The sequence below is a fragment of the Vanellus vanellus genome, assembly GCF_965231255.1.
Source record: "Vanellus vanellus genome assembly, chromosome: 16".
NCBI lineage: Eukaryota > Metazoa > Chordata > Aves > Charadriiformes > Charadriidae > Vanellus > Vanellus vanellus.
This window is the reverse complement of record NC_138921.1, coordinates 9,534,425-9,552,379: the sequence shown is the minus strand read 5'-3', so window position 1 is coordinate 9,552,379 and position 17,955 is coordinate 9,534,425.

Genomic DNA, 17,955 nt, shown 5'->3' with positions numbered 1-17,955 from the left:
TGAGACAGCCCCGTCATCTAGTGGCCATCTGCAACTATAACATATTTCTGCCTCCCCCCAGGCTCCTTCTGCTGGCTTGGGACCACACAAAGTGCTCCTCCGATTCGGTGCCGCACTCCTGGGAAGCCAAGCTCAGCGTCCCCTCGGTGGACCCACAGGAGAGCGCTGCTCTTCCAGCTCCCTCATGGCCTCCATCACCACCCAGTGCAGAGCACGGTTCCCTCTGGACTTCCAGACATAAGGGGCCACATTTTCAGGGACAGAGCCGCCCTACCATACCCTCCCCTACTAAGGCTCAGGTATTTCTTTTTGGCAATCAGTAGAAAGACTCCTCTCCAGTAATGAGTGAAGAGTCCAGGCTGGGAAATAACGGCCATTCATGCCTGGAGGCATCTGTCTGATCAAAGCTTGTGCAGTACACCAGTCTTAGAGATCCCCCGTTAGTACTACTGCCCTCTTCAAAATAAATCTTTCTAATAAAGCCACAGGAAGAAACTTTTCTTAATGGTGACACTAATCCATCACGAAATTCGCTCTTGGGAGAAAACAGTAAAACCGCCAAGCCTAGAAGGGTTGCAACCAAGTCCACTACTCCTGAATCACGGTGTTTAGGTCTGCATCCAGACGGTATTCGGCACGTTCATCACTAAGGCCATCAGCTATTCTCCAATACTTATTCCTCCGACGCTGCTGTCCCGCCTTCGTCCAGTTCCCCTCCCTGTCCCTACAACAGTGCTGTCACCAGGCCCTCCTTCTGGGCCACTAAGCACTGGCCCCTTCTTCCGGAGGATGCTTAGCAGTGGGGCTGTCTCCCTTGTCTTCAGCTGAGGGAAGCAAGAGCGAAGTAGTGAATTCTTACTGTAGTTTTACATTCTGTCCTCTTTCTGCAATCCCTCTGGACAGCATCTGGAGCCTAGATGAGGACCAAGCTAAGACTGGGAGAATCATATGGAAGTTAAAACACTTAGACGTCTTCGACGTGCTGCATCAAGCTCCTGTTCAAAAGCCGAGTTCTTGCAGTCAAGACATCTGTCTAGTTTTGAGTTGTGGGGTTTTTCTTCCATTCTTCCCACTCGTCTCATTTTTCTAGCAGTCCCTCTTTCCTTTCAGTTTTATATCCTGATCAAAATTTCCCTTTATGACCCAATTCGCCCCTCCTCCGAAGATACTAACCCACTTCATTTGCTGCCTGCTGGGTAAAAAGATAAAAGGACTCTGCTTGTATCCATTTAAACTCTCTTTTAATAAAGGGAACCAGAGCATCTACGCCGGCAACTATTTACCTCATTACGTGGCATTATAGCCAAGTTTAAAGCAAGTGGCTAAAATCCATTCTCTGTTTCTTTCTCTAAGAGAGGGAGTGCAATCAATTACTAATGAGACTCCAAATTCTTCATTCCCAGCAGAGGACAGAGCTATATTTACAATCCCAACAGCATAAGAAAAAGTGGAGCCTTAATTCCAAAGCAGACATGTATAACACAAATTAAACAGCCAAGATTAACCGTGTTGCATTGGGATCATCAAGTTTGCTATGATGAATATATTATACGCGCCTTATCAGATCCTACGGGGTTTTAAGACGCAGGAAGGTCAGACACTGTCATCGTCCTCAGTGCATGCGATTGTCTATTGTACACAGGCAAGGCCGGAACACTCTCAAACATCATCGTGAGGTGCTTTTACAAGCGCCTTCTTTTGAGGGCTACAGCTACTTATAAAATACCTCCAGGTCTGAATCAGCCAGATTTGTCAGCCGGTTGTCTCGCTCTCAGATGACCCTGCGTATCAGAGAGAAACTTCCCCATCCTCTTGAAGCAAGAAGATGACGTCGTGAATACCAATTTTTGCTTCATCCATCCTCTGAGTTCTACCTCTTGCCAAATAATTGATTTTCCTTACCCAAAAAGATGCACCGATGCCTTTAAAAAATGCTTTATCTGAAATTTCACCTTTCTAAGTTTCAAATGACCAAACACAGTCAGAACAGGCTCGCTGTGAACCTGCGGAACGGGTATTTTTCCCCTCTTCCCATTGTGTAAGAGCTCTTCTGTCTCTCTTTTTTTGCTCTCATCAAATAAATCTGGTGCTGGAAATCCCATAGACGTTCCCTTCACTTTCATTTTGACTTAAAGCTGCTAAAGGAAACACAAGTTTGGCTAAATGAATGCCATCTACACCACCAAGCTATAGTGCAAAAAGTGTTTCTAAGCTTGTATAAGCTTTACTGAAAGTAAAATGAAGTTGTGATCACTAAAACCAGCAACAGCAAAGCAAATCTGAAGAACAAGCATTCATCTTACAGTATTATTTTTAAATTAGTAGGTGGTAAGAATTCAAAATTAGGAATTGGATCCCAAGCATAAAAACAGCAAAGGAAAATGCTGATACTTATAAAATATTCTCACACAAGACTATCCCAGAAGTTCCACTGGAAGCCACTAGATGGCAATCTTGGACTTTCAGTTGAAGCGATTGTTCGGTTTTTCCCCCCCCCCCCCCCTCTAGTGTTATGCCCGTTGCCACAAAGAATGAAAACCTTGCCATAATTTTACATCTTAATTTAATATGATGGTTCCACAAGAATATCCTGTGCTTAATGCTTATGGGAGAGGACACATGCCGAATTCCCTCCGTATGAGACGACAAACTGGTCTGCTCATAATTCAGCTCAGTGCGTGATCTTCTTAAAAGGAACACCAGCTTCGAGAACTTCTTGTTTAAATATTGACCTTATCCTCAGCATTGTTTAATCCCTCTAGAAACACGAGAAGAAAGCGGTACCTTACTGGGGGAAGGGAGCTTTGTCGTCTTCTGTTTGCCAAAGCTAGAGGTGTAAAATGAGATGATGTTTCTGGAGGTCTTGTTATTTAAGGAAACTCTCCAACGGAGGCAAAGTGCACCACTAACCCCATTGCAAAATTCTCAGAATGTCCCCTTGTGAAGAGGGAAGAGTTGGAGAGGTGGAACCGAGAGGCATAAAGCAGCGGGGTGAGAGAGGAGCAGGAATAAAGCACAGCACAGCAAACAGACCAAGGCAGGACACCATGATCTAAGGGAATTTTGAGAAAAAGCTTTCCAGATTGCCAGCGCAGGATGCGACTCCTTAGGAAAGACACCTACATATGGCTGCGGTGAACAACACGACAGAACCGGGGTGTATTCAGAAACAAAAAGCACTCTGGTGTCAGCCCCAGACCACGATACCATGATGCTATAAAAGCCTAAAACTCCAGACAGCGTTATTCCGAGTCCAGGGCTACAGACAGCCCTTTAACACACACAGAGGCTTATATCTTTTGCCGTGAAGGTTACTTAGATGCTTGAGCAAATCCATCTGACCCTTTTTTCAAGGTCGGTTAATCAACGCCCTGGATAAAGGTTCCCTTGCTAGCAGCAAGCGCACGAAGCCGCGGCGCGATGCGCCCTCCGAGCCGATCCCAGCCAGGACAGGTCACTGCCTCACGAGGCACGGGCTGGCCTCGGTCCGGGCAGCAGCTCCGACGTGACCACATCTCCGCAATGCACAGGTTCCAATCCTGGCAGGATTAACCCAGCTCCTCACCTTGCAATTTACCCACATTCGGTTCTTTTAAGGAGAGGGCCACGTAGAATTGCCCTTAAAACCAGCAGCGATATCTGCCAGCTCCTCCAGTTGGGGTCACTTCCTCTGGGTCCCTTTTTTCCCTCTCTGCAGAGGAGCAGGAGTCCGCTGCTCACAGCCCTCCGCGTTTCTCCCTGCGTAACCGAAGGGAGAGCAATAACCAACACGGGTAAGACGTGCCGCCTTCCTCTCACCGAAGTGCAGAGGGAGGAGGATCCCCATTGCCAGGAGGAGCCGGGGGTGCCCGCTGTCAGCAAAACAGCAGATGTGCTCCAGTCACCCGAAACCCATCACATTTGTGCCGGCCATCACGACACCCCTTTCCCGTTCCGCTTCCCACAAGATCTCTAGGGTTTAAGCATGTGGAAGCGATGATTTAAAAGCCAAAACTCACACTACGGTAAATAAAATAATAAAAAGGAAAAAAAAAGGCTGAGAACATAAAAATTCTAATCTGGTCAGGAAACAGAAAAAAAACAAACCCACACCGTTTCACACAACCAAAGCAACCTGATTGCAACAGGCTTGAGAGAGAAAGCTGCGCACAACCTTTAGGCGGGGAGACAACTGGGGAGTAATAAACAGATCTAAAAAAAAAATGCAATCTTTTTGGAAAGAGAGAGGGTTTTTTACTGAAGGAAAAACATCTGTAACATTGAACATGATTCATCCTGCATCAGTGAAAGGTCCCATTCTAGCACTTTCTATCCTGAGGCATACTCAACAGTGAAAAACTCTCACACAGGGATAATAAATGAAACTCATTTCTTGCAAGCTACAACCATCATCAGCCACAGAGCGCCTGGTGACCACCGACCAGCAGCACCACGCCAGAGTTCAAGATGCAGCTGGACAAAGATATTTCTCCTGGACGTGAAGTCACTGAACTTAAAAATAGCACATTCTGTAGCTGAAGAAGCTTTAGTGGTCCTTATGATGGACACACAGCTATAATTACAGCTAAGCAGCTGCTTGCTCTCAATCTCAACTCAAGTCTTTTTATCATACGAAGCTGCTTCCTATATAAGCAATCAGCTTGACAAACAACCCAGATGTTTGCTCCCTCTCCTGCACCGTAGCAGCTATGTAAACTATGAAGTTCTTCGGCTTCAGCATTCCTTCTCCTGATCAAGAAACAGGACATCTGCAGACGGAATTTGGGACAGAGACCTCACACTGAGGCTGTCAGTACGTCCCGGTTCCGCTTTGGCGCTGTGAATACAAGGGGCAGAGCACCATCACCGCCTGATTAAAGTGGCCTTGATTTATGCAGAGAGTAGACTGGAGCTACAGTAAATAGATTTGCAACACCACAACACGACCGTGTTACAGGGGGTCGCCCGGGATGAGTTCAGGGCAGGTGTTCTGCAGAATTTATAATCCACATCTGTACCGCGAAGCAGCAGGCAGCTCCTTTAAAAGGACAACAAGGCTGTGGACAGAGTCTGAACAGTCCTTCTTCCCCCCCTCCCCTTTTTTTTTTTCCTCCAAATGATGGAGGGGGGGGGGGAGGAAATCCAGCCGGCACTCGCACCGAGCCAGTGGTCCCACTGTACTTCCAACATGCCTTAACATGGGGGAAAACATCTTCAGGGAGTTTGAAGCGGTAATGGGCCATGAAGCATATGGCAGTGTTGTGGCATCTCAAGAGCCATATGCACAGGCCTACAAACTGTCGGGATGTGATACACTACAGATAATATCCATGATAAATTATTCACTTAACCAAAAATTGTACATCAACCCTCAACAGCTGGTAAAAGCTGGATCCTTGCCCAGTACATTAAGGAAGTTTGCTTCCTCAAAGCTCTACTGTTCTTTGGGGGATTTGAATTATGCATGTTACCATGAAAGCTAATGCTGTACATATGCATTCAAAGTTATTATTAACCTCATCAGGCAGAGAAGGAGTAGGGAAGGCAGCTGTTTTGCTAGCTCACGCGCTTAGGACGTGGTGATGTTTTAAAGGACTTGCTGAGAGCAAGGATATAGGAGAGTTTATTTTTCCCCTCAGAGCAGCCTGACAGTAGCCAGTTCCGCCTGAAGGGTCTCCTTTAGGGTGGGCACCGGCAGCGCTGAACCTCTTTTTCACTATTTTTATCCTAGAAGAACTAAAAAGTAATTTTTTTTTGGTGACCTATGTTATAGCTGTACTGTGCCTTCCATTGAAGGATCTTAAAACGCTTCCCAAACACGGGGGTGGCAAGGCTGACCCGGCTCCCCAAAGCAGAGCTGCTACATTTAGCGACACCACCAAATCCCACCGCAATTCCCAGAGAGCCTTGCTTGAAGGGTACACCGCTGCAGGATTTGATCTTATCTAGATTGACCATCCTGTCTTTGCTGGCAACCGCATCAGCATGTAAGGAACCGGACCTTAAACCTTCACTACACAAAACCCGAGATGAAGCGTTACAAAAAGTTATGGTGCATCTTTGAAGCCGGAATGACTTTTGCGCAGATTTTGCGCATGACTGCGGAGCTCAACCGGTGCGAGAAAAGCCCAGAGGGGTATCCCCTGCACGTCTGTGCTAGCTCTACATTAGCTCGACCAAAAACCCAACTGCCTGGCTCTCAGTCATCTGTGACACAATTAATGGCGTCAACATAACAGCTCCTCTGTCACCAGATCAGTACTACATTAATAGCAAAAGCCAGGAAAAAAAATCAGGAGAAATTACAGCTGCTTAACCCCTCCCTCCACCCCCAAAATTGCCCCTGCTTCTCTCTCCTCTCCCCTCCTCTAAGACAGGAGGAGAGTTAAAATGGACCTGTTTTTTCCTCAACTTCATACACAACCACCACTCAGTCCTCTAGCCAGGCAAGGTCCCGAATACAGGAAAGTATAAGGCAGCTTTTTCTCCCCATTGCGATATCCAGTATTTTTCCCAGCCACCAGTTCGCCAGTGTCCCCTTTCTCGGCCCCTCCCAGCCCCTGGGACCGCTTTCCCCCATCTGCTTTAGGGAATTGTCTCCTCATGACAATACCACACATTTTCCCTCAAGGGTTCCAATCCACCGGGCTCCTACCTTCCATGTTCCCACGTGATTATATTGTTCCCGAGTTGAATTTCTTATTGTAGATGCAAAAATAATTTCAGTAGCTTCAAAAACCTCTCCTTGACCACGCTTTGAGTGTCACTGGAGAAGCCTAACTTCCCATTAAGACGACTTTGATTTTCTCTACACCACTCCATGCTCTACCTTCAAATGCTGCCTGCAGGACTGACATTTTTCCCTTGATCCCAAACAGCAGGAGCATAGCCGTGGCACGAACTGCAGATGGAGTGCCTGGGACAGCAAAGGTAGCACCATCATCTCCTGCCTGGCGTACACGTGCTCTTGGCATTCGGTTTCTGTAGCAGCCCCAGCCTCTCATTTCTCTCCCTTTCACATATTTCACCCTGCCAAGAGACTCCACGCTGGGCCATCCTGGATAAATGACCAGCTGGTGCTACAGCACAGAGTATCCCCGACTGGAGAGGGGTTTGAACACCAGTTCGGGGGCAATTTGACATCCCTCTGCCAAATTAGACGGGGGAGGCAGACCAGACACGCTGCTGGGACCCGGAATAAGATTTTGCAGCATTAACTGGGCTATTTTAGCAGCTGCTAGATAGAGCAATCATCTTTGAACATGGCTTCTTGGTCTCTTCTTCCAGGAAGACAAGCTAATTAAAAAGGGGTTACAGAGAGATTATGTAGACTAAGGGGAGATTTCTAAAAGGCATAAAGAGCAGCTCAGCAGCCAGAGCTCCCCGAAAGTCAATGTGAATTAGGCAACTAACTCCCACTTGTCCTTCAAAAAGCTCTGCTCTCAGCTTTCAAAGCTTGTCCTCTGGTTAAAAATAAATCAATCAATCAACCCTGATTTCTTCTAGCAAAGCTATGCATCACCCAATACAAATTTCTGATCCTTCAGAGGATCAGGTTGCCATCGCCGTACAGCAGTTTTTGGTAGTGCTATTGCCTTATCCCGTCCCTCAAATGATCACTCCTTTAAACGCAACCCATCGACTCTCGCTCCATCTTCAGTGAAAGGCGTTTAGCGAATACGGCCAGCACATCCTCGGTCCTTTGCCCGCATGTGAGCGGCTTTCGCTGTCACCGGCTGCGGAAACGTGACGATTAAATCACTGTGTCTCCAGGTCTCCTGGAGACATGAAAGGAAGCGCTGAAGGGAGGACGAGGCTGTGCTCGCTCGCTCTGCTCCCCAAACCGCGACCCGCTCGGGCGGCCAAAGCAGCACCTCTTGCAAAACAGCCGTTCTTTGCCGCAGGATCTCCTCCTGGGAGACCCCGGGAGGGATTAGCCAACCGCTGCAAAAGCCAACATCTCATCTTGAATGTCAGTGTCATTTACACAGTAAATGTCACTTAAAGCTAACACCAGAAGGAGCTTGTTGGTATAATTCAGCAAGAAGCAGCAACAGCAGCTTAGCAGCTCTTTTCCCACATACACGTGTATATATAAAAATATATTTATCCAAAACTGGATTCCGACTCTGAAAGGTTTGCTAGTGACGACATCAGAGTGCAAAGCTTGAGTTTAGCGCAATAAAATCTCCTACGTGGTACAATCCCGTGCCACAACCCAGGCATTTTTTGAGACGGCGTTCCAGAAGATGCAGTTCAGAGTCAGCATTGGCAAAATCTTTGGCAGCTCTGCTGAGCCGAGGGGGGCAGCCCCACCGGTGGCTCTCACACTGGATAAACCTCTCCATCCGTAACGGGACTGAGAACCGTCGACGCATTTTATACCGCTCACCGAACAACAATTCAACTCAAATGACAGCCCGTCACCGCCAGTCTGGATTTCCGCTGGGAGCTGGAGAGAGGAGCGCAGTTTCTCTGCCCGGCCGAGCGTCGGAGCGCACCTCAGGGTGTCACAGCGCCCGACACCCTGATCCCAACACGGCAAACGCAGTTGATCTTCTTGGGGGGACTCGAACCAGGACACTCGCACTCGTGTTTCTGACAAAGGGAGGGAAGAGGAGGGAAACCCAGCACACGGATTTCGTCCTCCCTGGCTTGCCAGCGGCAGCGGAGGCGCAGAACACACCGCCGCAGCTCAGTTCCCCTCCAGAGCCGGGTCAGGGCAGCTGGAACCCTGCCCGGGGAACCCATTTCAGATGCTTACCGGAGTGATGCTGGCTACACGCTTTCAGCCCTGGACAGAAGATAAAGGTATTTACAGCATTTCTTGCAAAGATAATCTGAAATTTGTAATTAACGCATCCTTTGAACCACTAAATCATGCGTTGGTGTCTTTTAGGACATGCCGATCTCCCAAACTCTTTCACCCAAGTTACTTGGGAAGCAAATACAGAAGAACTGCTCATCAGACAATAACGTTTTGTGACCGCCTGTACGTTTTACTGCTCTAACACAACCCACACGCCTGACACCTGCCGACAAAATGTCCTACCTGTTGAACAGCGTTACCTACGGTGATGTGCAGTATATTGTTATAATGTAAAACACAGACCGGAGTCTTCATTTTCTCCTTCCTTGACATAATGCAGCTGCACAGAATTGAGACATAACGCGAGAGCCTCATGAATCCAGAGCTAAGCTGCGGGAGACCAGAAGCAAATAAATATTTCACAAAGTGTTAGCACAAGACACGACAGCATAAATAAAACAGAAGTGTGAGGATAACGGCTCCAAATGCAATTTGGCTTAAGTCATCTGTGCCTTCAGAAATAGAAAGATGATTTATTTCAAACCTGAACGACCCGAGAGGGAGGCAGTGGGGTTTCTTCGGGTTATTTATTTCTTTTTAATCATTATCTTTGACCTTTCTGCAGGCAGCAAAGGGAGCAGAAGTGGTGGGTCGCTGATACAGTATGTAGGTTAGCACTGGAAACGTTTCTCCGTGGCCTGACAGGTGCCTGCTGAAGTTAGCCGAGATGATCCGTGCAATCCCTAAAGCCCCTTTTGCTGGAATGTGTTAACCGTGTGTCTGTGCCGTGAGCCCACGCCACAGCCACAGCTGATGAAAGCTTTTACATTTAATAGCCCTCAATGGACGTTCCTTCCTCGAATTCATCCAATCGCTTTTTGGGCCACATAAAAATCCAACATCCACCCCCCCCTTGCGGCAAGGCAGGCCGCAGCTTGGCAGTGCCCTGTGCGAGGAAGGATGTCCTGTTTGACTCACGTCTGCCACCTGATCGTTTCATTTGACGCCTCCTAAGTCGCATCCTGGAAGAGAGAACGCGTGGTCGCTCCCTGTCCAGTTTTCCTGTTTCACTCAGCATTTTACAGCCCTCGGTCGTATGCTCTTCAGTTCTCCCTTTCCCAGGAGGAAAGCCCCGGCCCTTTTCTAGATCTGCTGAGCCCTATTTGAATCGGAGCAGGTCCCGCAGCAGATGTCGCACGGATTCAAACAGCGGCAGAACAAGGCTGGGCATGGTATAGACTAAAATGAACCCACCTGCTGGAGTGGGCAACGCTACGCTTCGAGCTAAAGACTTGCTAAAACAGCGCTCTGCATCTGATTCGCGTCAAGATCCAACCCCAGGCCGGAGGGCTTGGCAGCAACAGGAGAGAAAAAAAGATCTTCAATGTATTCCTTATCTCAGGGTTTCACCTGTTTTCTCGTGTTGCCCCAGATCATACAGAATTAGGCAACGCAAAAAACAAAAACAGGCGGCTGTAAAGCCTTCATCGGGTATCAGTCCCTAATCTGAAGCACCGGAGAACAGTAATGAAACAAACGCGAAACTCTGGAATTCGCAAAATTTCAACCAGCCCAAACTTCGACCTGCAAAACACTACAGAGTCAGCTCCTGAAGCAGAGCAGTTTAGGATTTATTCCAGCGAAGCGCGTTGCGATTCCCAGTTACACAGGCAGTTTCCTGTGCACCACGAGAACCAGTGTGTGTTATATATAGCCACGTGTTAAGTTTTCCACTCGCGATTTGGAGCCCGACGGTGCTTTCAGGCTCCGGCAGCTCTCCCTGGCTGCAGAGGAACCTCTCCCATTTTCCACTGAAGCAGCTGGAATTTACCCGCCGGGATTTCACGCTGGAAGAGGCGTGACGGGGGCTGGCAAGCTGCCGCCCTCTTCCAGACAGATCTCGGGGCGCCGAGCCAGGGGCAAAGCTGCACTGGCACCTCCAGCTCTCCACGCAGCAGAAGACAGGACCACAGTGAGGGAAAAGGTCAAAGCCACGTAAGGCTTTAGGTAGGAGGGAAGGTCAGGGTTCCATGCAGGCTGGAGAGCGAGTCGCTTCCAGCGAGCCAGCTGGAAGAACATCATCGAGTCCGTCAACACAAGCACCTTATCTCCAGCCTTAATTCCCATCACAGGCTCAAGCTTGCTCTGGGAAGACCCCACTGGGGAATGCGGTACTTGGCACTGCAGCTGCTCTGGCAGCTACTTTTAGATGCTCTCTCATGTTAGATGAGGAGGCAGATTTGAGGAAAAAGCGTGCAGATTAGGATTTCCTCCTCTGAAATCCCCCGCTTGCCTTGGCAGTCCTGCAGCAAACGCCTTGGTGAGAGCCCACCAGGCGGCCATCCCTTCCTCCACCTTCCTGCTTTGAGTGACTGGCAATAACATATCCAAACCCTAAATATCCCCTAGCCAAAAAAAAAAAAAAAAAAGAAGACGAAACCAGTAACTTCACTCCTAGAAGCACAATATCTGGTTTGAGGGAACGGCTGTCACCTGCAAAGGCAGCCTGCAGTTGTCCTTTGCACAAACACAAAGCAACAGCGGGTAGTTGACCATCTGCAGTAGGGCTGGAAGGCTACTTAAAAGCCAACAAAGGACTGAATGGCTGCCGTGAGTGCACAGATCATGCCCAGTAGCTCCGACGGCACATGGCAGGGCCACGCTGACATCCGCCAGGTCACAGGGAAACCAGCCAGGAGGCAACGCTCTTACCCTTTTAGCTCTGCACTGCTTCTCAAGAGCCATCCCAGAGGAAGCCAAACCAGGACCCGCCACTTCCAGGTAGGGAAAGAAATGCGCTGTCGTGGTAAAGAACACGGCTTTTACTATCATTTTGCAACCTTCTCTCGTTGATACAACCAGCAGACTCGAGGCCTGACCCTCAGGCAGCTGTAAACCACCCCGGCCCTGCTGATTTCAGTAGACCGACGCTGACACGCTTCGGCGGAGGACTGTATCCTCAGCATTAGAGCAGCAGCCTAATTGAATCCAACCCATCCGACTGTGGGGCTGGATGCAGCGACACAACAAGCATCCCTCGACTGCCGAGGGAGCGGAGTCCGGCCAAGGCTGGATGCTGCTTAAAATCCTACCCTGCAGCTATGGCAAGGGCTGGCTTCAGCTCAGGAATTTAAGAGTGTAGCAAGGGTTAGAAGTGTGACTCAGGAAAAATGACGGTCACGTTCTCAGCTGGTATAATCTGGCATAACTCCACTGACTTCAGGCGGAGCAACAGCGATTTAGACCGGCTGACAGTCTAATCAAATCACCCTGCTTTGGACTGAGAGAAGGCACACAGTTCTCAACCCCAGAACGCAGACACGTTGATCAAGGCCGTCTACGCACACGTAGGAAAAAAGGAAACCGTCCAAAGAAATCGTAAAATCTTTTGCGAGATTACTATTTAATCCATACGGCCTTATTCAATTAGAGGAAAAAGACCCTGTAAAAGACCCCTACCTGCCAAGGACTGTACTTTAAGCACTTCCCCATCCACCTCTGCTTGTGCCCCCTTCCCCAAAATGTATCTTATCATCTCTGGTAATCATGTCCTACTTGCACAGGCTTACACGGCCCAAAGTAACACCACAAAGAGAACTCAACTACACCCAGTTAAGGTTTACGTACAGAAAGAACTCCGCCCAGGCAAATATACCAACCCAGACTAATTAGCCCTACCCGAACTCTGTGCAAGTTCAGCTACGCTGCTTTCAGTATCCAAGCTGGATCATTTAAAACTAGCTGGAATTCCCCATGCCACTCCGTGCTTTATAGCCATGTCCTTAGTCCCCGTCATGAAGACGCACAGAAAGTTACCTTTGACCTAAGAGTGGTCAAACTTTTTATAGTCTAGTGAGCTTTCGGTTGCCTCACTTCCAACACGTTTAGGTGGCCTGATTTTCAAAAGCGGGTCCCTAGCACTTCTTAAATATGAGGCATCTTCAAACTACCGTCTCAAATCCTCAGCAAATGTCGAAAACGTAGACTCCTAAGTCATCTGCCTTCCAGCAGGAAGACGGACAGTCCGTCGCTATGTGAACATACTGTGTGATGTTTTCTCATAGATTTTACGACCCCGAATGAGGTACTCTACAGTCCCACACTACCCACACAGTAGACTTTAACTGCCCTAGGCACAGGACAAATATACGTAATAAACTTTGTCTTCACATATTTCATTCAAATGTACCAGTTATCTAGCTTCGTTATAATTTTATTTGCACGCGCTCATTCCATCTCCGAAGCTATAAAGTAATGACAAATTAAAGGCAGATTCGTTTCTTTAAAAGCTGTTCTTGTACTTTACTCACACGTGTTGCCTTGGTTGCTTCTTTAGGCCCAATGCCTAAGGAGAAATGAGAAAGCTCCTTGGGAAAGGACCGCTGTTTGGTTCAGTCTCTGAGAAGTGCCCATGGTTGGGACATCGCAACGCAGAAGAATACCGAGTTTCCACTGAAAGTTGGCCATGCTCCAAGCAGAGGTTGGACCAGGTAAACTCCAAAGATGCCTTCCAACTTAAATTACTCTACGATTTCTTTACATCTGAGTGAAACTCAATCCAGTGTAGTTAAGAGTACATAACTAAAAGACTTTTAGTCCTACTCCAAAGTGGTACAACCTACCGATCTGGTTAACAGGACAATTAAAAAAATCCCAAGACCTGCTAGATCAAATAACGCTCAACATCCCAAATTAGCTGCATTACAAATATTGTTTCGTTCAGTGTCATGATTTATCGGTCCCCTCCCCCTTGAGAGCTTCTATTGACCTCAGATTCACCTCAATGAATCTTGATTTTTGAATGAAAACAGCAGTCAATAATATTTACTTCCCATTGACTTCATCCTCAACAGCACGAGGAAAAGATTGAACTATTCTTGACCTCCCCATCTCAGTCCTGATCACAGTAGTAAGATCCGAGGCACGTTCTCTGCAGGTCAGGGAGAGAAGTAACACACAACAATGACCCCACCATAAGGTGATGGACAAGCCACGCATCCGACGTGTTCATTTATGCAGGGAGGCAATGAGTTCTCCGAAATCTCATGGCCAGTTCTGTGCGACAAAAGCTTTAGTTTAAAAATTATCCTGCCCCTATTGCTAGTCATCTCCGCTAAATCTATCATCAGGGTGTAGCAGCTTCAAACCATGCTAGGAAGACTTGCTATGAGCATCCGGCGGTCAAATTTGCACTGCCGGAGGATTCAATTGCATTCCAAGGTTACTGCTGTTTATTTACACTTTTCCTGATGATCCAGTGAGTTTAAATGGAAAAGCTTCCATTTGCTACTCCTTACGCACTGACCATCACTTTGACAGTCAGGTATCTTTCAGATGGTCAAAGTCACAGGTTAGCTTAACTGTGACTGACAATGGGAAACTCAAACTCTTCCCAGCACACCAGAAAGGACAGAATGGGCTTTTCAAGTGCTGAGTTTGTTTTCTGCCCGCAGGATCGTCTGTAAACAGACTTATTAGCCCTGTTAGAGACCTGATGGGTCCCAAGGAACACATCAGAATCTCTTGCAAACTCACCCTTTGCATTTATCAGCAATTTCCTTATCTACTAGTCATATTTTATTACACTCCCTCCTTCAAATTCACCTTGTTCTTTCCCTGACAAATGCAAGCATTGCATTGACTACGAGTCTTGCGTTCAACACCCTCTTATATTCCCATAAACAGACGCCCTTGATGTTTCAAGCAAGAGCTTGGTAAGTCCAGGCACGGTCTCCACCCCCGTTCTAAATCATGGCTCCTGTTCCCAGCATCCCCAGTTCTGCGGCCACTTCACAAACCAGAGCTCCCGGACCACCGCACATCTTTGCTCAGCTCGCCTCCAAACCACCTGCTTGTGTTTCCTCTTCTGCCTCATCTGCCTCTGTAGAACTTTTTGTCTAGACACATTGTTAGACTTTCTTTACAACCACACGCGCTAAACTACGCTTATATCCCTCATTCTTGTGCCATGGGCTGCAGGCAAAGCAAACGTCGCTGTCAGGGAACGTGGAAAAGTCCCACGTGTCCAGCAAGGCATAGTTGGGACAACAGAAATCAGCCACTTGTGTCCAGCAGGCACTAGCGAAAATGCTCTGATTGCCTACATTTTTTTTTTCCCCCCCTTGGTACACTCGGGCTCGGGGAAGCAGTTCCAGGTTACCCCTCATTAGGCAGATGTTCTTTAAATGATTTATGCTTCTATCGAGCTTGATATCCCCATAGAAGATTGTTAGTGAAAAGCACTGTGTAATCATTTATAGTGGGATTTATGATGTTTAACTTAGTAACTCTCTGCAGGCCCTCTAACAGGATGAAGGTGGGCTGTGGGCAGTAAAAGGCCAGTCCCAAAGGAAGCCGAATACGATGCTAAGAGGAAACTAGAATAGGGCTCTAAAGGGCTTTGTTCACATTAGAGGGGAAGCAGCAGAGACTTCAATCATCCCTGCCAAAGGCACGCACGTGTAAGGAGCAGAGGAACCGAGAAAGGTTTTGCCGCAAATTGTCAAGGCTGGGGGTAAACGTGGGTTTAGACTGGTTTTTGGCTTAATCTTGCCCCCATTTATTTCTTTCTTTATATTACTTAAGTTGCCTCAATTACAGTCCTGTGTTAAGCAAGCAGCCAGTCATACAAATGGTTTTGTATGTTGGTTTGGGGTTTTTTTAAGTTATTGTTAATTTATTTTCATGCCAAAAAGAGAAAACCCCATCCAAACTAGAAAAACACCAAAATGAAAGGTAAGTAGTGAGTAACAAATTGCACCAGACTTCGGTCCCCCCTTGCAGCTCCAGCATACTTGGAAGGAGGAGCTGTTAAAGTCATTTCGGGGACATCTGCAAACCACCAGCACACTCTGGAATTACATTTCAAGTTTTAGTCATCTTCGTCCTTCCCTTTTTCATCCAGGACTGGGAGGTAAAGCGCTAGAACACACCCAAAGGGCCAGAAACACCACAAGAAGAGCTCGATTAACGCCAGAAGCAGGAATGACTGACAGGCTCCTGGGAACATCCCGAGTTCTCCTGCTCCGCAGTGCAGCCCCCCCCCCCCCCCCCGCAGTGCTCGGAGGTTGGGAATTCCCCTACCCGGGCTAACCTCAACCACCTGGAAGCGCCTGCTTCCGCAGTCCAGGAATCTCACCGTTAGTACCCCGAGGCATTTTAATCATCCTCGCTCCGGATTTCCGAGCTGAATGACTACCCAGTTCTGGCCCCAGCGCATGATGAGGCCAGCAGCTCACCGTCGTGGACAGCATCGCCGGACAAGCTGGAAACGCGTACTAAAGAAAACGGAATTATAGCTCATCAAAAGAAACGGCATTATCCCCAAGTACCCCGGGGGAGGAACGAGCAGCCCTGCACTCTCCTCCCCAGTGCACCCAGCAAAGCTTCTGCCGTGCTCCGCTGGGCTCGGTTTTCTGCTTTCTATCTCGGTTTCTTCACCTGTAAGATGAGGTTTTGTTTAAAAACCTGTTTCCAGAGCACGCTTGGGGGAGCAGCTCTCACAAAACTAAGCAGTTTACAAACCTCTCACCGGTTCTACGCAAAGCAGCCGAGAGGCGCGGGTCCTACGGCTCATCACACGGTTAGGGATGCTCTCTGCCCTGCAGAGGTTGCAGGCCAAATAGCCCGGACAGTCCCGGGGCGGTGGGAGGAAAGAGCAGACGAGCAAGCATGGGCTCCAGACAGCAGGCACCCTGCCCCGCGCCTGCCCTCCGCGCGGGCGCATCGTTAGCGGTGCTACAGCTGGAAACCTGCCTCTGCCACCAAGCCTACAAATACCCTGAGAAAAGCCTGGCTGCTTCCTTCCCACCCACTTCTCCCCCAGGCCAGCGCCGCTGGAAAATCCCATCCTCCCTCCTACGCAGCGCAGAGCAGGGTTTTGACAGTTCCTGCGAGAAAATGTTTTAACCACACGCTTGCACCTGCAGCGCCCGGCCCCGCGTGTCACCGAATTCGGAATTAAGTAGCGCAGCTATTGTAAAAATGAGTTACAGCAAAAGCTCCTTCATCTCAGTCATCACGAGGGCTATATCCCACTTCTGTTGTGGTACCAGATGGCTCAAGGTCTATTTTTCAACAAGTGCTGTCTGCTGTACTTGCTGACACAAAGCCCTTTGAGTTACAAGCCAAATCTCTTCCCTTAATATCTTTTTCATCCTTTTTTTTTCCTCCCCCTTTTTGAGCTCACAAGTATGTCTTTTCTTAAGGAAAAGAAAAAAAAAAATCTATTATACTTCAAAGACCCAGTTGTGTTCTTCATTTACTGAAGTAGTCAAAGAATATTATGGGTCATTTTGTCACCATGGAAACCACAAATAGACCTTCAGGGTTTTGGAGAGGCGATATTATTTTGGAGAGGCCGTGTAGGGTTCTCTGACAGAAAATAATAGGGATGGCAAATCAAGGAGACCTTTTATACGGACTGTGTGAAATGCAAAGGGTATCAAACATCATTTCTCTGCCACCGAAGACTACTCCAGGCAGCAGTTTAATATGGTATCCTCTGACAGCTGAGCCCAAATGGAAAATTAATGAGGCAGCATGATATATGAGTCTTTTTAAATCTCATAACCAGCCTCCTTTATAGAATAAAAATGGCCAAATCAGTTTAATATTAGTGGAGAGGTTCTCTGTGTGTCTTTCTTCAGAGCCTCCTCAGTGCAGCGCTGAAGAGACAGTTTTGCTTTATTGACTGTGTAAGCCTAGCTGTTTTCAAGCTTCGGATTATCCAAACCACAATAATTCCGAGCTTTATTGGTTTATCAGAATACAGCCACGATATGAAAGTCTAAGGAACCCCTGGGATCTCAAGGGCACCGTGTCCTGCCCTTCGGGGCCAGCAGCACGGAACGCAGCCCGAGGGGAGTCCCGGCTGCCCTGCGCTGGTGGCCCGGGACGGCCGCCCCTTCTCCGCCTCCCGCCAGCACGGCTTCCCCAATCCCACCCACCAGAATACCCACGACTTGTCATCTCTGTCATCCTAAGGCGTGCACAAAAAGGACTTCTCCGCGGTGACAGCACGCTAGCTGCTGTCAGCAAATAGCGAGGTGGTCCAGGAAGACGCCCTGGTTGGAACGTAACCCCCCTGCCCCGGGTTCCGCCCCTGCCCATGCAGATGTCTCCTCTCCGAGGCTTTCGCGCGGAAAACAGCCAACGTCCGTCTAGAG